The sequence below is a fragment of the Narcine bancroftii genome, chromosome 7 (assembly GCF_036971445.1).
Source record: "Narcine bancroftii isolate sNarBan1 chromosome 7, sNarBan1.hap1, whole genome shotgun sequence".
NCBI lineage: Eukaryota > Metazoa > Chordata > Chondrichthyes > Torpediniformes > Narcinidae > Narcine > Narcine bancroftii.
In genome coordinates, this window is record NC_091475.1 from 163,713,670 (window position 1) to 163,737,730 (window position 24,061).

The 24,061-nt window shown below is 39.2% G+C and overlaps 1 long non-coding RNA gene across 2 annotated transcripts; it reads right to left on the reverse strand.

Moving 5' to 3' along the window:
• Window positions 1–229: 229 nt before the first annotated feature.
• Window positions 230–23,454, reverse strand: LOC138740086 (uncharacterized). 2 transcript variants are annotated; one of them, XR_011342659.1, is made up of 4 exons: window positions 23,359–23,454; window positions 15,892–15,997; window positions 15,165–15,271; window positions 230–1,681 (listed from the first exon to the last, which is right to left on the reverse strand). It is a non-coding gene; the product is annotated as an uncharacterized lncRNA (long non-coding RNA). The 2 variants fall into 2 exon arrangements; XR_011342658.1 differs by lacking the exon at window positions 15,165–15,271.
• Between the last annotated feature and the right edge of the window lie 607 nt (window positions 23,455–24,061).

Sequence of the window (24,061 nt, forward strand, 5' to 3'; positions counted from 1 at the left end):
AGAACTATAGGAAACAAAACCAGGTAATTTATATGGTTGCATTTAATGGATTTGTAATCTAATAATTACTTAAAGTATCACAATTTACCAAAATTCTGTTCATATTTAGCACAAATGCAATTCTGAAATTTTAAATTATATACTAATTAGAGAGTTGTGAATGGTTTATTTAATTGTTGATTTGTTTTCTTATTTTAGAGTACCAATAATTTTTCACTTTGTAGTTCTGGACAAAATATAAAATGATGAATTTAAATATGAAGTAACAAAGAGTTTTTTTAAAACCATATGTTGGACTGAATGATAATAAACTATAATATAATTGTGGAAAACCTGGATTTTTATTTTTACAAAAGAAAGGTTCTTGATGACCTCTATTGAACAGTGCCAATGTAGCCTGAGCTAATATTTATTTCATGCAAATGTCAAAATCTGAATGTCATCTTCAAAGACCCTTTTTATAAGAGATAACCTCTGTGTGAAATAAAACAATTTTATGCATGCATGTTTGATGCCAGTCCAATTAATAAAAGCTCTTTTGCTAGACTTGGCCAGAAGCGAATTCTTCTTTTGAAAATGAACAGAGGGAAAATGAGATAAAAGGTGTACATTGTTTCTTTGCAAATTTTACAGTTTTATTTTTAATTTGTGTTTGGATGTGAGGAGCTGGGTACAGATGGTGTGATAGCCCACAGTATGTTCCGAGAACCTGAAATGATAACAAAGATATGCAAATTGGGGTGATTTGGATACGAGCCAAGATGTATGGCTTTACAATAGCTGAGGACACATTTATAAATTGAGGAAATTGTCCACAGGAGCTACATGAAATATGTGACTGCTGTAGCATAAGATGTCTAGCACATATACAATAAAGAATCTTGAATTCTCTGAGAAAAGTATGAGTATTTATTTTGGAGCCGAGTCAACATTTACCCAGATTTTATCCCTTTTCTTGCTAATTCATATTTGCTCATCTAAGTTTACAATCAATTTTAACAGATACACACTTTCCCCTTTAAAATCTATCATAATTTGTGGATTGTGTTATATATAAAATGTCAAGTGAAATTATTTGCAAGCCCTGCAAATTAATTTGATCATTTTGATCTCTTCACCTTTCTATCAACTTGCTAATTTATACCTGTTGTCATGTTTTCCATCAGATCCATTAAAACTCTAAAAATATTTTCAGCTTCAACCTTACCTATTTTGGAATACTCGTTCCATCTAATTTTTCATTTCCATTTTCTTCTTTATGCTTCCATGCACCAAATGTCTCCAAAAATTCATCACATTCTTAATTTGAGCTCGGATTCTCCTCCAAATTTGGTGTGATCTTAAAATTTGACCATTTTATTGATAATCCAAATCATTCTTAAATGTAAAGGTGATTAATTTGATTGCTTGTGTAATTTTTACCAGAAAAAAATGTGGAAATAATGGCTTTGCTTTTGTAGATTAAACCCTCATTAATTAGAAACATTGTGTGAATTTATGTCATATTTCTATATTAGTATATTTGTGGCATAATTTTCAGTCCAGTGTCAGTTGAAGGATGCTTATGCTTTTGGATTTATTCCATCACACCAGGGACCTCTGTTTATTTTCCATCTTCCTCCTATGGCCTGTTGCACACCCTCAATTGGATTCCATCGTATCTTTAACAGAAATATTTTGCCTGTTGAAGGACAGAAAGCATGATTTAAACAGAAAATGTCACAGGAAATATATGACGTGGTAATTTTAGCATTGCCAAAACCAGAGACATGAACCTTTTCTTAAATGATGCAGTTAAGTGCTTGGCTTCAGGGAAAATTTCTTTTTTTTTCCTGAAGAGAACTGGAGATTGAATCAGATGAAAATGATAAAATACTTGTTTCTCCTTTGGTGTCAAAGATGTTCTCAATTTAGTTTCTAATCAGTGTCTATGATGAGTCATTGCTAATTTACAGAATAACCAAGCTTGAGTTCTTCACCATGAATCTGTTGTGGCATACTGTCATACATTTCTGAGATAGGTTCTGCTGCCAAGTCCAAACTGGAAGCTGTCCAGTGTAAATGGGCAACAGGTTTACTCTTGCATCTCAGCTTCTTTTCTCCATGATTTCTCCCTGATGTAATGTCTGTACTGCTTTATCTCGCCTGAAACATTCTGGGGCTTTTTGTTAAAATATGGAGATGCTTCCAGGACAAAAACATTGTATGATCGTAATATATGCAAAATGTTGAGTGAATATAATGATTGTCTATAATCCATTTGCTGTTGTGCTACTTACCAGGGCATGCCTCTGAATCCTTGGCACTAAAAAGAGATCAGAAATGATTGACAAGCTAGCGGTAGTTAGTGGAAAGCTGGTGCCAAACTCGACAGTTGACTAAAAATAGCTTCCACATCAATGTCACCCAATAGATTTCCAGGTCTGAGAAACACCATCAGGCAAAACAATAACACTTTCAATTCTATTCCAGTCTAAAGATTTTTTTAATTGTTGTTTTTAATTTCATACTCTGAATGTCCACCTCATAATTTGTTATCTGATTTTAGCAAACTACAAATGACTTTCTGTGCTAGAGAACGTATCATTTTGACTTTTCAGAAATAATTTATTGAAATATCCATATATACTAATTATTATTACAAAAACCAAATGGTTTAAAATTAAGTCAACTGTTTACAATGATAAAATATTCTTTGAACATGTTCAACCCCACCCCCCCCCCACCACTGCCCACACCCACACCACACTGTTGATATCACCAGATATCACCACCATTGTGGTGCCCATTGGGGAAATTTTACCCACTTCTCTTGCATTTCAAACTGAATATCAACTGCTTACAGTATAATGCCATGATAGCCTGCGTAAAACAAATGTATAGGTATAATGGTTAGCTTCCATAGTGCTTAACCCTCAAAAGCACAATTATGTTTCAGTGCTAAATTGAAAAACAACATCTTGCACTGTGGCCCTTTCCCTTGCCCTCACAATTAAAGGCCATTCACACTGATATTTTGCATCAGGAAAACAAAGAATCAACTGTGTGCAAAATTCATCTGGTGATTAGTTGAAAATTTAATAGCGTTCATTGTAGAAGGCATCTGTTTTTTTTCTTTTTGACTTTCTCATTCTCAACTTATTCCATAACCTCTCCCTCTCTCCTCCTTTTAGTTGAATACTGTATACGAAACAACAGATGAAAGTTGATCTTTCTCGTACACAGGTCCTTGCACACATAAACTCTTGGTTTAAATTAAAATAACATAAATGAAGTTTTTTTTTACAAAGCTCTTGTTTCAATTAGACACAGATACAATGTACCAGAGATTGAATAAAAGTACTTTCTAATGAAGGTTGTAATCAGAGAAGGCAGAGAGGAAAACCAGGGAAAAAGAACCGAAGTGGGAGAATTATCTTGAGCAACTTGAGCCTGTGAAGTGGGCAATGTCACTATCCATGAAACACAATTAAATGAAGTCAACATGTAAATGGAGCAAGATTGCAAAGGCGAACTGTAAAGTTTACCTTATATAATACAATAGTTTAAATCTCCTAAATATTCACAATGCCTGCAAAGATTCCCAATCCCTTAGTTTCTAAATTGCTTCCTGCCTTCCTCATTCTTATATTTGTGACCCCCTTCTATTCTTGTTACCTGTAGCCCATCCTTACTTCAGAGGAATTTATATTTTGCTAAGTCCAGCCTTTTGAGTGTCTCTTCCTTCTCACCTTTCTTTACCCACTGCCACCATCTTGCCTTATGTTCTGTCATGCTGTATCCGTAAACCTCCATGTTTCTCTCACATATAAATCAAGTTCTTTGCTCAATCTTTTGTGACCCCTACAAATGTTTCTTGATTTATCCAAATCACCATTTAATGCTGGTGAAACAAACAGCAATTACTGGAGTACAAATATGGATAGTTATTTCAATGGAATAAACTTCAGATGCAGAGTATAATGAACATTGATACGACATAATTTATGTAGCATAAAGAATAAGCTGCATATTTCCAGGCAAATAGATTCAAAAACAAAATAATTTCAAACATGTTTGTATATAATATTTCAATTCATTTCTTGGTGTTATATTTTTATTGTAAAATATTCAAAATGCCTGCTGTACACACTCTGCTTTTCTCAGTTAATGGGAATTTTACAATAAAATTAGCTCCTCATCTTACTTGGTAACATGGCAATTGCTGAATGCTTGGAATCATTTTGAACTGAGGCCTGTTATAAAATTATACCAGCAATAGGAAGGGCTTTGCCAAATTGATCACTGAATTTTTATTGGTTGTTTTTTTTAGTTCAGTGGTGAATTCAATTTGCAGCTGGTCATATCATAAAGGACTTTATGATCTAGATATCAGTCTGTGCCATTTTAAAATGGCAAAAGTGAGGCTCCCACCACCCCCCCCTATCAATTATTTGAAAACTTTACAAAATAATGTAATATTTTAATGCCTGATCTAATTGTATTTAAATCTGTTTCAGGAGAAGGTAAATCTATGCAGTCAAACTTCCTTTCAGAATGCCAAATTTCTTCTCAGCTTAGATTGAGGAAGAAGCCCTTTAAGGATAAAAGAGAGTATGACGATCAAATTATTGTATGCTGCATGGATTGGAAGAGCCCTCCTGAGGCAGTGGCAAATCTTGCACAAATGGGAGAAATATGCCTTGTGGAACTTTCTATCACATTTGTTGTTGAGGCCATTAGATATATTAAAAAGGAAGCTGGGTGCAGCCATAAAAGGATCAAGGGGCAGAGGGAGGAAGTAGGAATATGCTAGTGAAATTGTATTGAACAGTGAAGTAAGAGGTACCTGGTAGGATGAGTTCCCTCTATGACTGTGGAGAAATGTGACTGTGCAATGCTGTAAAGTGTAAAGTATCTCACTGACAAAAGGCAAAGGAGGAAAAACCCAACACCCAACCCCAACCAACCAATTTTCCCCTGCAGCCGCTGCAACCGTGTCTGCCTGTCCCGCATCGGACTTGTCAGCCACAAACGAGCCTGCAGCTGACGTGGACTTTTACCCCCTCCATAAATCTTCGTCCGCGAAGCCAAGCCAAAGATCTCTTCCAGGTGAATGCAGTAGATTCAGATTCAGATTCAGATAAAGTACCTCTTCCAGGTGTGAATGCAATAGATTCAGATTCAGATAAAGTACCTCTTCCAGGTGTGAATGCAGTACAGATTCAGATTCAGATAAAGTACCTTTTCCAGGTGTGAATGCAGTACAGATTCAGATTCAGATAAAGTACCTCTTCCAGGTGTGAATGTGGTACAGATTCAGATTCAGATAAAGTACCTCTTCCAGGTGTGAATGTGGTACAGATTCAGATTCAGATAAAGTACCTCTTCCAGGTGTGAATGCGGTACAGATTCAGATTCAGATAAAGTACCTCTTCCAGGTGTGAATGCGGTACAGATTCAGATTCATATAAAGTACCTTTTCCAGGTGTGAATGTGGTACAGATTCAGATTCAGATAAAGTACCTCTTCCAGGTGTGAATGTGGTACAGATTCAGATTCAGATAAAGTACCTCTTCCAGGTGTGAATGCGGTACAGATTCAGATTCAGATAAAGTACCTCTTCCAGGTGTGAATGCGGTACAGATTCAGATTCAGATAAAGTACCTTTTCCAGGTGTGAATGTGGTACAGATTCAGATTCAGATAAAGTACCTCTTCCAGGTGTGAATGCGGTACAGATTCAGATTCAGATAAAGTACCTCTTCCAGGTGTGAATGCAGAGTGTGTGCTGGGTGGTGTGGATCCTTGATGACACTGCTGCTGCTCTCTGACAGAAGCATTTCCTCACCTATAGATGTTCTCGATGGTGGTGAGGGTTTTACCTGTGATGTCTTGGGCTGCGTCCACTACCTTTTGCAGGGTTTTATGCTTGGAGGTATTGGTGTCCACATACCAGACCGTGATGCATCTGGTCAGCACACTTTCCACCGCACATCTGTAGAAAATTGCAAGGGTTTCCAATGTCATACCAAACCTCTGCAAACACCTTGGGAAGTAGAGGTACTGATGTGCTTTCTTCATGATGCCATTAGTGTGTTGATTCCAGGAAAGATCCTGTGAGATAGTGACTACCAGTAATTTAAATTTATTCATCCTCATTAATTTGATGCATTAATTAGTAGATGGAAGCTTCTTACTTTATTAGTCAAATTATTCTTGATCCGGGATGTTATTGTGAAAACAAAAATAAGTGATTCCACTGCTTCCACAATGATGGTGAGGGCAATTTCATACTCAGAAAACTTGCCTCAGGATTGCTGTAGCATTCAGTTCAGCAATGCATTGCAGAAGCTAAGAATAGCTCTTCTTCCCTTATGGACATCTCCCAGGCAAGTTCCTGCCAGGAGAATGACCTTTTATATTCAGAACTCATTCCAAGATATTTTATTTATTCAATGAAGATGGAATGGCATCTCTTTTGTTCAGGATATCTTCTGGCCACTAATTTCAAGCGACAGCCGACTGAAACCCCTCAGTAGTGATGCAACTATTGAAGTTCAAGATGGGGGTCAGTTTATTAGAGACTTTCTTGGTCAAGTTGAGCAGCACTTTATCTGTGACTGTAGGAAGGAGTTTTAGTGAAAATTGCTTTCTCTTAAGGAGAACAACAGTCTCAACTGCATTCAGACCAATGCAGCCGAACATCATGAGAAACAAGTTTAAAATTTTTAAATTAAATATACAGCATACAACACATTAACAGGCCATTTTGGCCCACGAGCCCATGCTGCCCAATTTACACCCAATTAACCTACACCTCCCCGGTACATTTTGAATGGTAGGAGGAAACCAGAGCCCTTGGGCTAAATCCACATGGACATGGTCCTTATAGACAACACAGATTTGAGCCCCAGTCATGATCGCTGGTGCTGTAAAGACTTTGCACTAACCACTGTGCCAACCAAGCATTTTGAGCATTAGAATACTATTGATATAATTTGTGCATGCTTAATTCTGAAGAGCAAAAAGTTAAGGAACATCCTTATTACTAACCTTGCTACTTCTCATAGAATTATGGGTAAATTGGCTTTAGCTTGTTTGTCAGGATTTTTATTTGCATAATCATCATTATTTTTTCAACATTTGATAGATCAATTCCTTATGTGTTTCTCTAAACAATTTTTGGTCATTTAGAGATATTGTTATATCCTTCACTGAATCCTCACTGAACTTATATTTGACTCTCAAGCATCTTTCAGGGCCAAGATTGGGCAAAATTCCCAACTCTCAGGAAACTCGACCACAACAGACTTCTGCAAGACTTCCAGGATGTTGGACACGTGGTCACAAGAAGCCCACCACTCCTGGAATGGAATTACCTAATTAAACAGATGTTAATTGTTCCAAATATTGAGCAGATTTGAGATGCAGACTAAATTTGTGTGGCAAACAACAAATCGGTTAAGATTCTATTACTCTTTGATGCCATATTTACAAAACATCTTATCATGTGTTTTTGCTGGTGTTCTAATCATGATAAAAGTCTGGCCTCTGATATCAATTGTTATTCAAGGTTCTTTCCAAGTTGCTAATTTTATCTTTCAAAGTACCATAGATATAAATCAGACTGTTGATCTGCAATTTCATGCTGGAACTAAAGTTTTAATTGGAAACTTCTTGAGAAATTAAGATATTTAACTCTTTTGTCTGTGCTTAAAGAAATAGCCATCTGTTTATAAAAAATGTAGAAAACATGTAAATCAGGTAGAATGGCTGCAATGTATTGGATCATTTATCACATTCTATCTAAATTCTCTTACACCATTCTTGGTACCAAATTAAAAACCACAGGTCCTTCAATTTCAGAGTCCAATATTTTTCTTTTATGCACTCTATTGAAACCAATTCATTCAATGAAGACATTAAAAAAACTGTTTTTTGTTTGGTGCATACCCATTTCCAAGATCACTCACAGGTAAATGTTTTCTGCAGCTGCATTGATCTTCAAGCTAATTAAACTTCACAGGAGCCATGTTCCTCATGAAATATATTTTGCTGCAGCCATGCTCAGAAGGTAAAATAATATTGGATTTGTATCTTTGAAATGCCATAACTCAGCAAATTAATTTTATTATTTATTCTTTGATACAGGTGTCACTGTCTCTTAAATGCCCCTAATGTTTCAGCCTCTACCACCATCCCTGGCAAGGCTTCCAGGCACCCACAACTCTCTGTGTAAAATACTTACCCCTGATGTCTCCCCTAAACTCCTCTCCCTTCACTTTGTACACATGCCCTCTGGTGTTTGCTATTCCTGCCCTGGGAAACAGGCACTGGCTGTCCACCCTATCTATGCCTCTCAAATCTTGTAGACCTCTCATCCCTTTATGTTCCAAAGATAAAAAGTCCCAGCTCTGCTAACCTTGCCTCATAAGACTTATTTTCCAATCTAGGCAACATCCTGTAAATCTCCTCTGCACCCTCTCTGTAGCTTCCTCATCCTTTCTATAATGAGGTGACCAGAATTGAATACAATACTCTAAGTGTGGTCTCACCAGACATTTGTAGAGTAGCAACATGATCTTTTGACTCTTGAACTCAATCCTCCTATTAATGAAGCCAAACATCCTACAGGCCTTAACTATGCTATCAGTCTGTGTGATGACCCTGATGGATGCATGGATTTGGACCCCAAGGCCCCTCTTTTCATCCACACTCTTAAGTAACTGACCCTTAACCTTGTACTCAGCCATCTGGTTTGTCATTCCAAAATGCATCACCTCACACTTATCTGGATTGAACTCCATCTGCCACTTCTCCATCCTACTCTGCATCCTGTCTATACCCTCTTGTAACCTCCAACAACCTTCAGGTCCATCCACAACTCCTCCAAACTTTGTGTCATCTGCAATCTTACTGACCCATCCTTCCGCCTATTCACCCAGGTCATTTATAAAAATCATAAAGAGGAGGGGTTCCAGAAGAGATCCTAGCGGTACTCCACTCGTCACTGACCTCCAAGTAGAAGACTTCCTTCCACTACTACTGGATGTGGTGGTAATCTGAAGCATTGAATCACTTTGGTGAAGATAATACAACTGTATTGTTGGGGAGGGAGATCCAGAACTTAGCTGATGATTGATAATGATAATGAGTTTATTTTCATACACATTGTACAATGTACATATTCTGCTTGCTGCTACTGAACAGGTAGTTGTAAAGAAATTAAACAGACAAAGACATAATATAGAATTATAGAGCATTACAGCACCGAAACAGGCCCTTTGGCCCTTCCAGTCTGTGCAGAACTATTATTCTGCCTCATCCCACTACCTAGTCCCACTGGCCTGCACCCAGTCCATAGCTTTCTCTCATCTATGTTTCTATCCAAATTCTTCATAAATGATAAATTGAGACAACATTCATGACTACAACTGGCTTGGACCACAGTCCCAGCACTCACTGTGTGAAGATGTACCCCTTAATTTTCCCCTTAAACTTTTCACCTTTCACCCTTAACTGATGTACTCCTGTTTGCATCTCATCTACCCTCAGTGAAAAGAGTTTACCTACATTTACTCAGTCTATATTTTAAATACCTCTATCAAATCTCTCCTCATTCTTCTATGTTCCAGGGAACAAAGTCCTAATCTGATTAACCTTTCCCTGTAACTCATTTCCTGAAGTCTGGGCAACATCCTAATGTTCATAACTTTAATTTAGATAGGTGGTCAAAACTGCACACAATACTCCAAATTTAACGTCACCAATGTCTACACAACTTTACCATAACATCTCAACTCCTGTACTCGGAACTTTGATTTATGAAGACCAATGTGGCAAAAAACTCTCTTTACCACCCAATCTACCTGTGACACTACCTTCAGGGAACTTTGTATCTGTATTCCCAGATTTATCTGGTCTACTGCATTCATCAGTGCCCTACCATTTAACACGTGTCTCCTTTTTTGGTTTGTCCTTCCTAAATGCAATATCTCCTCACATTTGTCTGGATTAAATCCCATCTGTTATTTTTCAGCCCTTATTTCTAGCTGGTCCATATTTCCAGCGCTCATTTCCAGCTGCAAGCTTTGAAAGCCTTCTTTTCTGTCCACTACACCTCCAGTCTGAGAAGCAATCATCCACTATCATTCTCTAGCTTTCCCATACAACCAATGTCGAATGCAATTTACTACCTCATCATGAATACCATGCGTCTGAACCTTCCTGACTAACCTCTTATGTGGAACCTTGTTAAAGGCCTTACTAAAGTCCATGTAGACAACATTCATAGCCTTTCCTTCAACAAATTTCTTGGTTAACTCCAAGAAGGTTAAACAAAGTCATGTTGACTATCCCTAATTAGTCCCTGGGTCTCCATTTTTTTGTATATATGAACACCTAATAATTTTCCTTAAACTGACATAAGACTCACTGGCCTATAATTTCTAGAGTTACTTTTGGAGCTTTTATTGTGAGCTACCGTCCAATTCTTTGGCATGGCTAAGAACATGTTAGAGTTTTCCAGCAATTTCTCCACTATTCTCTCTCAAAGTCTGAGGAATATCTTGTCAGGCCCTAGGGATTTATCCAACCTTCTTTGCATTAAAATGCCAAGCACCTCCTCCTCTTTAATCTCTATATGTTCATTATCCTCACTGCTTGTTTTCCTTGTTTCCAATGACTGTGCCAGTTTCCTGAGTAAATCCTGATGAAAAAAAAAACCTATTTAAGATCTCCATTATCTTTCTAGCTCCATACATAGCTACCTATTCTGATCTTCTTAGGGACCAATTTTGTCCCTAACTGTCTCTTTTGCTCTTAATATACCTGTAGAAACCCTTAGGACTTTCCTTCACATTGTCTGCCAAAGCCTTCCTGATTTATTTTTTAAAGTTTTCTTGCATTGTTATACTCCTCAATACTTCATTTGTTCTGTGTTGCCTATACCTGTAATGCGCCTCTCTCTTCTTCCAAACCAAATCCCCAATATCCTTTGAAAATTAAGGTTCCCTATGCCTGATAATTTTACCCAAATTCCTGACAAGAACTTACAAATTTTGCACTCTCAAAATTTCACCTTTGAAGGTCTTCAACTTACCTAGCACATCCTTGCCCATAAATAACTTATCCCAATCGATGCATTCTCGATCCTTTCTCATTTCTTCAGAATTTGGGTTTCTCCAATTTAGCTTCTCATCCAAGCCTCAGACCCATGCTTCTCCATTATTAACTTGAAACTAATGGTATTATGATCACTAGACCAAAACTTTCCTCTACACATACTTCTGTCACCTGTCCTGTCTCATTCCCTAATAGGAGATTCAGTATTGCATTCTCTTAAGTTAGTATCTCTATATGTTGATCTAGAAAACTTTCCTGAACACATTTGACAAACTCCAAGCCTTCCAGTCCTTTTATAGCATGAAAGTCCCAATCAATATGTGGTAAGTTAAACTCTTCTACTATCACAGCTTTATGTTTCCTGCAGCTTTCTGCTCCCTCTACAGATTTGATCCAATTCTCATTGACTACTGATTGGTCTATAATACAACCCCATGAGTGTGGTCATACCTTTCTCGTTCCTCAGTCTCACCCATATAGCCTCAGTAGGCAAGTCCTGCCTAAACACCGCTGTGTTATTTTCCCTGACAAGCAATGCCACCCCTCCCCATTTCACCCCTCCTCCCACCCCCCCTCAACCCGCTCTATCGTGTCTGAAATAATGGAACTCCAGTACATTGAGCTGGCAGACAGATAATATTATGAAAGAATAATAGCATATTTCAAGCCTGTGAATGACATGTGACTTGGAGGAAACTGAGGATTCCTTTCAAGTTTCATGTAATTTCCATGTGCCTGATAATAAATTCATTGTCATACACATAAGTAAAATGTCCCTATGAACTGAAATTCTTACTGTTGCTAAATGGGTACTTCTATATAAAAAATACAATCAATACATTAATTACCCCAATACAGAATATGATAATAAAAATAAAAAAATATTTTCAAAGATGTAACTTTATTACTCTTTTACTCTTAAAATCTGTGGGAAGAAGTTTTAGGGAGTGGCTGCAATGCCCACTGCAGTCACATTGCAGTGATAGTGGAGAAATAAATGAATTGGAGTGGGTTTAATATCATAGTATGTAGCATACAATCTCATTCTGAATTTCCATAGATGTTTTCCTGATGTACTCTCATTATTTTAGTATAACTCATGGAGAAATTATATGGAAATCTGCTTTCACCTGTTTACTCCATTCTCCAAGTAATTCGAAAAACTCCAGTTATTGCTAAAGCAAATTATGAGAGAATCTTTTCCAAATTTTAATTCTTCTTTCATAATTAGGACTGAACAGTAAATTATTAGATTTTCAGCCTCTGTTAAAGACTGATCCATTTTCCTAAGAAAGAGATAGCATGCTAATTCACATTCACTCATTCTGTGTTATTGAACAAAATCAAAATGATACCCTGTCAAGGAACAATTGAAGTAAAAAAGTGTCAAGTGTAAGTAATTATAATCATTCACAGAAATAACAAGCTTGTAATGCAAATCTTGTTCAACCAATCTAAAGACAATAAAAGGTCTGTTCTCTTTGTGCAGGCCATGCTATCCTGGATCTGAGTACTTCCAATCACACCAAAAAACAACATTTGCTTGTCTAAAATTAGCACAAGGGAAGCATATTTCCAGGATGCAAATTGGAGTAGCCACGTTAACAGATATCATTGGTGCAGATTTTAACCTTTGGATCTGGCAGAGAGAAATGACAGTCAGTTTATATCATAACTGATTTTACTTTGAGTTGATATCAACCCATGTGTGCTATGACTGACTCGTTTGTTAAAAATGGCTATTTGTATCAAACACATAAGGAATGTTTAGAACAACAGAGTAAAGTTCTGATTTGCAAAGATGGAATAGTTGCTCTATCTCCAAATCTACTTAGATAGCCATGTCGTTCGTTTGCTAAAACTGACAAAATTAAAAATAAATAACATGAAATGACCCAATTAAATAAATAGAATTTATTTGGTTAAATTATTTTAAATGAACATATTATCTTCTTAATATAATAATGCTTTCACTGAACCAGCAGATGAATAAATTGTAAACAAATTCATGATCTGCTCAAATGTTGTTATTTAATGTTCAAAGTGAAAACATTTAGATTTTTCTGTATTGAATATATGGATTAGAACATAAAATGCTGTGAATATTTATCAGATCAGATTTGGGACAGTACTTTGCTTTTGCAGAACTGTTGGCTTCCTATTGGGAAATTGCAAGAGGCAATCAAGATCAGAAATTGTGTAACAAAATGTGTGGATTATGAACAGAGGAAAGAATTATGAGAGGTGTCGGTGATTACTAAGCATAGCAACCTATGGGAGAAAATGTTTCGATTTCAGATTTATTGTCAGAGTACGTGCATGATATCACATACAACCATAAGATTTTTTTTTTCCCTGCAGGGAAGGTAGAATTACCACTTATTGTGCCCCTGATTGACTTTGCTGTTAAGGAGTTTGATGGTGGAGGGGCAGCAGCTGTTCCTGAACCTGGCGGTAGGAGTATTGTAGCACCTATACCTCTTTCCTCATGGTAGTAGTGAGAACAGAGTGTGTGCTGGGTGGTGTGGATCCTTGATAATTGCTGCTGCTCTCTGATGGCAAAGCTCCCTGCAGATGTTCTTGATGGTGGGGAGGGTTTTGGCTGTGATGTTCTGGGCTGTGCTCACTATCTTTTGCAGGGCTTTATGCTCAGGGATATTAGTGTCCCCTTACCAGATTGTGATGCAGTCGATCAGCACACTTTCCACATACATCTGTAGAAATTTGCCAGTGTTTCCAATGTCATAACAAACCTCCACAAACACCTGAGGAAGTAGAGGCACTGATGTGCTTTCTTCAAGATGCCATTAGTGTGTTGGATCCAAGAAAGATCCTCCTTGATAGTGACTCCCAAGAACTTAAATTTGTTCCCGATCTTTTGTCCAGCATGTCCTCATAAAATGACGAGTTGAAATCCTGGCTGCAGGCCCTAGCTTCTACAGGTGAGCTTTTGCACTATCTGGGAATATAAATGTGGTCATTGCACTAACGTCTCTCATTAGAAATTTCAATCTGGTTATAGTAAACCTTGTCTTACCCTAATTTCTTTTTCTAAACATGAAATCTTGAAGGCAGAGCTTTAAATTTCCACTTTATGAGTGTTCATCTTACATTTATACAATGTTACTCTGTAAATGTACGTATTTCCTGAAGAGACTGCAGGAATTATTCTTTGGATCAGTGATGCTTAAAAAAAAAAGCATTATTGTAGCCTCAGTCATGTTACCAGAGATTCTGGAGATCTAAAACAAAAACAACAAAAAATGATGGAAACAGATAGCAAGTCAGGCAGCATCTGCAGAAGGAGAAAACCTTCACATTTCAGGTCCAGAACCTTTCATCACAACTGGAAAAAAGAGAGAAACAAGTTCATTTCCAGAGGAGAGAGGAAAAACCTCTGATCTGGTGAGTTCAGATGAGTTAATGGAGCAGTTACCAGCAGAATAGGTTTCCAATTTACAGCTTCATAATAAATGCTCTTCCTTCCATTCTGGTCAGATTGTTGGTTTTTTTCCTTTGGCTCAGTCTAGCCTCATTGAAAATTCAGCACCTTGATATGACATTGTGAAGATATAATTGCAAAAGTATTTAATGCACAAAATAGAATTCCTTTGATAAAGTCATTGAAATAGAGGAGTTACCTGCTTAAAATACCAGTGATAAAACAATGGAAATTAACTTTGGAATTGGAATGCATTGGCTGCTATTTTGATATCCTACGATTATCAGCACTGGCTTATGGACAAGTTTTACCCATTATGAATCAATCTAAAAACCTGCTGGTGAGTTCACAATGGAGATTTGTAAGCTAAAATACCCCACGGATGTTTTCTGATGCATTGAGCTAGTATTGCATTCCGCCTACCATGCACTTGCATAACTTCACCAGAGTGAAGATCATTACCCTATGAATCCATGAAATTTCCTCTGAAGGAGAAACATAAAGATATTTTCATGTAAACCACTTTTCTTACTGTGTAAATGTCCTCAAGTGGGTTGTATTCTTTGAAACAGCAGAGGGAGGAATTTCAGAAGAATGGGTTAAATGTTTGTGATTACCTTTTCCTTACAAGAAGCATTCATAATCAAACATGACTTCCTCCTTCCCCCGTGATTCACTGTTTTGGATTTTCATATTCAACAGAGAGTTGTTCAGCAGCTGAAAGCTAAGGGAAGCATTTGACAGCATTATTCCCATTCTGTATGCAGATTAGGAAGATTTGGCACTGGTTTCTGAACATTGTGTAGTGCCCACAAAGGCATAATTGAAATGTATTCACAGAGCACACAAGGGTCCAGGCAGATGTTTATACCCCATTGTCTGCTTACGATTGCACAAGGGAATGCAGGGCCAATCATTTCACATTGCAATGTTGAAGTCAAATCTCTGTATTATTTAGAAAGTCAACATTAAAGTTAACGAAAGGGTTTCCTTTTAGTGTAAGAGAATCAGGGTACCATAACATTTCTAGCACAATTTTATTTGGCCTATCTAGCCCATGCTGATTTTTGCAAGAGCAATCAAATGGGTGACATTCCCTACAATTTTCCCAATAGCCTCTTCAATTCCTTTTCTTTCTTTCCTTTTTGGAATGCATAATGAAATCTTCTAATAGCTCTTTCCAGATATTAACTACTCTCTGTCGAGAAAAGATTCTCCTCCTCTGTTCTTTTGATTCTTCTGCCAGACATCTTAAATATGTATCCTATACTTTTCAGATCTTCAGAAATAGTGTCTCTACTTGCTTTGTAAGGATAACTCATGATTTTTTTGAATACAACTCACCTATAGAACTTCCTTGTTGGAGAACAATGTTATAATGCCCAAAGTATGCATATCCTTCACCCTTTGAATTATTGTTTTCATCCTCCAAAAGGCAATCACATCCTTCCTAAAGTACAGGACACAGAAGTGAACAAAGTTCTGATCTAGTTTGTATATTAAAGCCAGCAAATTATACTTCCACTTCCACTTCTCTGATATGATAAGTTGCCAAAAACATTGTAAAAGGTGGTAATTATTCACTGACAATGTAAAAGTGTTGAAATTCAAACTGACAGAGTAGATTTACCAATTCAATAGTTTGCATTCATTTATTTGTCATGGCGTTCTTGGAGTCATAGAAATTTACAGCATGGAAACAGGTCTTTCGCCCCCAATTTGTACAGACCAGTCAAGTGGTCCACCAAAGTGAATCCCATTAGCCCTCTCAACATTCTTTATTCACAAAATGATTTCTAAAAGTTGTAATTATACCTGCCTTCACTTCCTCTGGGAGTGTATTCCATATATCAACCCTCTTCAGTGCTCCTTTTAAATCTTTCCCTTATCACCAAAAATCTATGGTGTATAGATTTAGACTCCTTATCCTGGGAAAACAGATTGAGATTATTTACCTTTGCCCCTCATGATTTAATCTGCAAGCTGTTGAAAACTGGCTTTTTTATGTATCTGCATAAAATTACACTTAAATTGACTGTCTATTGCCTTCCATGGATGCTCCCTGACTGGTTGAGTTACTATAGCATTTCGTGCCTTGCTCCAGTTTTCCTGCATCTGCAGTCTTTCTTGCTTGCCTTCAAATTGCAATGCCTGTTTTTTTGTGTGCAGAGCAGACACAAAGCATACCAATTCAAGGTTGGATCCCATTTCTAAATTTATTGGGGCATTGGTGAATGAGGGAGGGATGATTGACAGATGTTTCAGATGTCCCAAGCAAACCAAAAGTACAGATAATTAATCTTTTCAATATGTTAATTATTGGTATGGTGGCTAGTCCTTTGCACAGGTCAACTGGCAATGTTCTGGACCTGTTTATCATACTTCAGAACCCTTGTGGCCCAAAAAGGCAAGTCTTAAAATGTTCTCATTCTTTATTAGGACCCAGAATGAGTAAAAATGGACCCCTGACCCAAAGACTTAATAATTCAGCCCAGTCCAAAACCAAACTGAGACATAGTTGAGAGTGTTTTTTGCACCTTGGGACACATCGTGGTGTCTGCCCTGCCAGTAAACTACTGCTTGGGGAAGGGCCTCTTGAAAAAATGTCTGAGGCCAATTCAGTTGAACCTCATATCTTCTTCTTTCATCCATTCCATGCCAGCTTGCTTTTCTGGTTCTTTTTCTTAAATCTGATACCTTCTTTGATGTTTAGCAGTGATTCTCTAATATAGATTATTACTTTTCATGAAAAGAGCAGAGAGAAAAATTCCAGAAAAAGGTGTGATCATCTATAATTATTTTCTAATGTTATTCCAAGGGTTGTGTATTATGTGTCATTTTGAATCCATCTCTCCTAATAATGCCAACAATAATTATTATGAAAAACAAAAATCTATCAAATAAAAAAAGCTGTGAGTGACAGGAGCTGTGCTTTCTTTCACGGTGTTTAAATTAAAGTGGAGTGAGAACCACAGTGATCAGTTGGAGTCTGTGATACAGACACCGCCAGCAGCAAATAAAAAGGGAAGCTCAGTGGAGGTGCCAGTGTCGGGCGGGCCACTGTAGGAGTGAATTGTTAAAGGCTTTGGCTCAAGAGGTTTCGGCTTGCAGAGGCTGAGGACATGCTACAGGCAAGGTCAGGTAAAATCTTCTTATACGAACCCAGAGTAGGTAATGGAGATGGTAGCTAGAGCGGTGGTATGCAGAATGTAGGAAATTTGAGACAGCACAAGTGTCCCTGATGATTACACCTGCAAGATGTGCATCCAGCTCCAGCTCCTTCAGACTATGTTAGGGAGCTGGAGCTGGATGAATTCTGGATCATTTGGAAAGCAGAGGAGGTGATAGACAGAAGCTATAAGGAGATAGTAACATCCAAGAAGAAAGAGGCACGTACCTAGGTGACTTTTAGGAGAGGGATGTGAATTAGGCAGTCAGCGAAGAGGTCCCTTGTGGTCGTTTCTCTCAGCAATAAGCATACTGCTTTGGGTACAGTTGGAAGGGGGATGATGTACCAAGCTAAAATGGTCAGGTCTCTGGCACACAGTCTGATACTTCAGCTCAGAAGGGAAAGGGGAGAAGAGGAGAGCAATAATAATTGGGAATTCAATATTTAGAGCAGTGGTTCCCAACCTTTTACTTTCCACTCACATGCCACTTTAAATATTCCCTATGCCATAAGTGTTCTGTGATTAATAAGGGATTGCTTAAGGTGGTATGTGGGTGGAAAGAAAAAGTTTGAAAACCACTGTTTTAATCATTCCAAATTGATTCGTTCTGTGCACAGTTTCATAACTCCAAAGGAAGTGGGCCAATGACAATTTTTCTCAAGCAAAATATTTCAGTAACAATTGGGTCTAGAACAGTGATTCTCAACCTTCCCTTCCCACTCACATACAATCAATTAAAGTGGTATGTGAGTGGAAAGTAAAAGGTTGGGAACCATTGATTTAGAGGAACTGATAGGAGGTTTTATGAACAAGATTGTGACTCCCAGATGATATGTTGCCTCTCATGTGCCATGGTCAAGGCCAACTTTGATTGAGTCTGCAGCATTCTTAAGTGGGAGGGTGAGCAGCCAGATGTTGTTGTCCATGTTGGTACTAATGACATAGATAAGAAAGGGGATGAGGTCTCCTGAAGAGGGAATAGAGGGAGTTAAGGAGGAAGCCAAAAAGCAGGACTCAAGGGTGATAATCTCAGGTTGCTGCCTGTAACATGTGCCAGTGGGGGCAGGAATAGGAAGTTATTACAGATGAATAGATGGCTGAAGAGTTTGCACAGAAGGCAAGGGTTCAGATTCATGGATTATTTGGATCTCTTCTGGAGAAGATATAACTTGTACAAAAAGGATGGGCTGCATCTGAACTGGAGAGGGACCAATATCTTGGACAACAGGTTTGTTAGAGCAGTTGGGGAGGGTTTAAACTAGTTTGGCAGGAGAATGGCAACAAGAATGAGAGGGTAGCAATCAGCGTAGATGGTGAAAAGATTGATTCAATAAGTTTGGAAGGAAGGACAGGCAGTGGAAGAAGCAGTTGGAGGGGTTTGAAATGTGTCTATTTCAATTCAAGAAGTATTAGAAATAAGTGAGATGAAATTAGAGCATGGATCAATAAGTGGTTTTGCCATGGGCATCCTATCACTTGGCATCTCCATCCCCCATACCAAAGGTCACAAAGCCCTTTGTTCATTTCTTGACAATAGACCCAACCAGTCCCCCTCCACCATCATCCTCTTCTGACTGGCAGAACTTGTCCGCACCTTCCAAAAACTTCATCCCACTTTCTCCAGTTAAAGGGGTAGCCTTGGGTACCCACATGGGCCACAACTATCTTGCCTTTTTGTTGACTACATGGAACAATCCGTGCTACAAGCCTACACAGGTAAAGCCCGTCAACTTTTCCTCAGCTACATCGATGACTATTTTGGTGCTGTCTCAAGTTTTTCAACTTTATCCACTTTGCTGCCAACTACCACCCTGACCTCAAATTCAATTGGTCCATCTCCAGCAACACTCTCCTTTTTCTCAATCTCTCTGTCTCCATCTCAGGTGACAAACATTCAACAGACATCTTCTGAAAATGCACCAACTTCCACATCTACTCTGACTTCACCTCTTCTCACCCTGTCCCCTGTAGGATTCTATTCCTTTCTCTGAATTCCTTTGTCTTCATTGGATCTTCCATACCAGATCATCAGATATGTCCTCCTTCTTCAAACAATGTGGCTTTTACTTTACCAACAGTTTCTGCATTTCCCACAAATCTTCCCTGGGCGTCTTGCCCCCATGAGCATCAAGGACAAGATTCCCCTTGTCCTTATCTACCATCCCACCAGTCTCCATGTCCAATGTATCCTCCTCCAACATTTCCAGCACCTACTACATGATCTACCACTAGACACGTACTCTCCTTCCCTCCCCTCTCTGCATTCTACAGAGACTGCTCACTCCATGACTCCTTTGTCCTCTCCTCCCTCCGTACTAATTGTCCCCTTGGCACTTACCTACCCCTGTGATGCAGAAGATGCTTCCCTTGAGCCCACACCTCCTCCCTCACCACCATTCAGGGCCCTAAACAGTCCTCCCAAGTGAAGCAACATTTTACTTGTGAATCTGTGGGAGTCTCTACTGCATCCGGTGCTCCAATTGTAGTCACCTCTACATGGAGAGACTGGACGCAGACTGGGAGATAGCTTCATTGAGCACCTCAGCTCTGTCCACCACAATAACCTAGATCTCCCAGTGGCCACCCATTTCAATTCCCTGTCCCATTCCCTTGCTGACATGTCTGTCCATGGTCTCATGCACTGCAAGACTGAGACCATCTGAATCTTCCATCAGGTGGCATTAACATCAACTTCTCCAGTTTCCATTAAGAAACCCTCCTCTCTTTTCTTCCTTATCTCTTTCCCTCTAATTCTGTCTCTCTCTATCGATTCCCCTTTCCCTTTGTCTCTATTTAGAGAGACAAAGTAAATTCTGATCTATCTCCTTATCATATCCAATTTGGCTGATAGTCTGGCCTCCTCCCCTCCAATTCTTCTCCCTTAATCTCTGTTCTTTAATTAAGATGCCTGACTGCTTTATGCTTTTATACCCTGAAGAAGGGCTCAGGCCCAAAATGTCGTTAATATATCTTTACCTCCAATGGATGCTGTGACACCAGCTGAGTTCCTCCAGCATTTCTGTGTGCTTTTATTTGGGTTTAGATGCTTTAAAAGGGATAGGTGGGAGGTAAAAGGGGAACAGGGAGTAGCATTACTAATTAGGGGGTAGTATCACAGCTGCAGAAAGGGAGGACGTTGTGGAGGGAATGTCTACTGGGTTGGTGTGAGTGGAGTCAGTCACAGGAAGGGAGCACTGAATTGGTAGCAGTTGATAGGCCCCCCCAAAAAGCCCTTGGGTTACTGAGGATCAGATAAGTCAGCAGATTTTGGAGTGGTGCAAAAATATCTGGATAGTTGTTATGGGAAACTTCAACTTCACAAGTATTTACTGGCACCTCCATATACTGTAAGAGGAATAGATGGGGCAGAATTTGTCAGGTGTGTCCAAGAAGGATTCCTGACACTAGGTGCTTTCAATCTGCCTTGTAAAATGGGGTTAATGGGGAAATTTGCCTGGTTAGCACTCCACACACACGGCAGCTTGAAAGGGTCCGACACAGTCAGCGTCGTCCAAAGTCAACTGGGTTCCTCCCCTACGTCGGGGAGCCCATTTAAACTTACCCAGGACACATCAACCAACGGCTGGAACAGCAAAATGGCCGATCCGGTTACTCCTGTGACATCAGCGCTTATTCACTGGCATCACAGGGAAACTCTGGCTGAAGAGTCTGTGGTGTTCGGGGGGAGAAAGGGGTCGCTGCCATGATCTGGGCTGGAGATGTGGGGGGAATAGACAGGGGCCACAATCAGGGGGAGAGGGGTCGCTGCCGTGGGGGAAAGAGGAGAGGGGTTGGCTGCCACAGAGGAGAGAGGAGAGAGGTCGCTGTCACGGGGGAGAGAGAGGAGAGGGTTCACTGCTGCGGGGCAAAGGGATCGACAGCCGCAGGGTGGGAAGCAGCACGATTGATGGTGGGAAGGAGATTGACAGCTGGGGGGAAGATGGGGGAGTCTAGTTTGCGTGACACATCACTTACCAGGTCATTGCAGGGGCGGGATTCCTCTTAAATTGCCAGGCTGGCGATTTACTGGGTCTATCCCCCCTCAGCTTAAAAGGTGCTGGGGGCACCTTTGCCCCACTAATCACACCTTGGTCCCGGGTGCTGAAGCTTAAAAGCACCTAGTGTTTGTGGACCAGTCGACTAGAGGAGAGGCTGTACTGGATCTAGTACTGGGTAATGAATCTGATCTGGTGAAAGTCGCCACAACTCTCTCATCTTTAGCAGAGCTATGCACAAAGATATGAGCAGATAAAAATGGTAAAATGCTTAATTGGGAAGGGTTAATTATGATGGGATTAGACAGGAACTAGAGCAAGTAAATTGGGAACATATGTTTTCGGGGAAAAGCACAGAAGAAATTTGGAGGATGTTTTTGCTATATATATACGTCTGCATGCGAATGATGTCATCTCACCCAGTGTAATGACATCATCACTCGTATATACCGTGTGCTGCAGGGAACCATATTTAATTTGTACTTAGAAATGAATGAAGCATCACGTCTCCGTGTGCAATGTATTTCTAAACCTAGAATAAATAACAGATTGGCGATGAGGATTGAAATGGACTTCCTTCATGCTCCAAACCTTGGAGTGAAGACTTAAAAAGGAAACGCAAGGTTACTACAACAATGAGGCCCCACAGGCTCAAACACAGTGAACAAAGGAAAAGAGACGGGAAAATTGACTCAAAATGACAGAGGGACTGTTGGTAAAATTCATGGAGTCAGAAGAAGATTGATATGGCTATGTAGAAGGATTTGATGAACACTTCTTGCCCATAATATTACTGACACAATGGTTTTGAAACAAAAATGAGCACTGTTTCTGAGCCAAGTGGGAACCAAGACATTTAAACTAATGACATCTCTGTTAGCGCCTGAGTACAAAAGCTTATGCTGAGTTGTGTTTTGTAATTGGAGCACACCTAAGTCCCAAACCACTAGTTATGGCAGAAAGACAAAAATGCTATCTCAGAAAGCAGAAAACAGGCAAAACTGTGAGTGAATTTTTGGCTGAGTTGTGTGGACTATGAGAAAACTGTGAGATTGGTGCATTCTTAAAACAGGCATTATGAGACCACTTAGTAATGGGTTTAGTGTTGGGGACAAATTGGTTATCAGACATTCAACTAGATTGGATGGAAATTGGATCTGTACTGAACATATGCACAGAGGATAAGGCCAAGCCAAAACTGGAACAAGCGATTAAGAAATATCAGATGGTTTTTTGAAAAAAGCCTGGGGAAAAATCCAAGGAGTCAAGGTGAAGATACATTTGAAATCAAGTGATGAACCTAGGTTCTAGAAGCACAGAATGGTACTGTTTGCAATAAAGGGAAAGACTGAATCTGAACTTAACAAATTGGAAAACAAAGGATTCCTGGAAAGACTCCAGTACAATGACTGGGCAGTTCCCATCATACCAGTGCTAAAAGCCAATGGAGAAATCCAAATTTGTGTTGATTACAAAGTCACTGTTAATCAGGCTTGCAAATACTTGAACATACTATGCCCAAAGCAAAGGAATTATTCCAGGTCCCGAATGGGGTGGAATAAATCACGAAGCTGGACTGATCCCAAGTGTATCAGCAAATCGAATTGGATGAGGCCTCAAAGAAATATGTGGCAATCAATACTTACTTGGGGTTATTCACCTCGACACGAATGCTGTATGGAATATCAATGGCCCCTTCCATATTGCAAGCAGTCATGGAAAAATTACTGCATGGCATAAATGTAGGATGCTATCTCGATTACATCATAATTACAGGTTGAGATGACTCAGAGCACCTATCTAACTTAGAAAGGACCCTAACTCAACTGCAACAGGACAAGTGTGTATTCATGGTACATTTCGTAACATATTTGGGCTTCGCAATTAATAGTGAAGGAGTCCAAATGGATATCATGATACCGAAGCTGTCCACAGAGGACCCTATCCAACAAATCGAGCTGAATTGCAGTCATTTCTGAGTTTTATTTACCATTATCGAAAGCACATGCCAAATATGTCAACACTGTGCAGCCCACTGAATCAATTGCTAAGAAAAGAGCAGAAATGGTGCTGGAATGAAGAAACTTGTAATACGGTCAATTGTTTGAAAGAACTATTAACATCACGCGACAATGTTCTTGTCCACTACAACCCAGAAAAGGAAGTAACCTTTGCATTGGTCTGAAGGCTTAGGACCGTTGTTGTCACAGGTGATGGCAAAAGGGGTACAACCGGCAACTTATGCCTCCTGGTCTTTGACAGCTTGTGAACGTAATTATGCACAACTGAAAAAAGAAGGGCTTTGGTGTCAAACAATTCTACCAATAGTTACATGGTAGGAGGTTTACC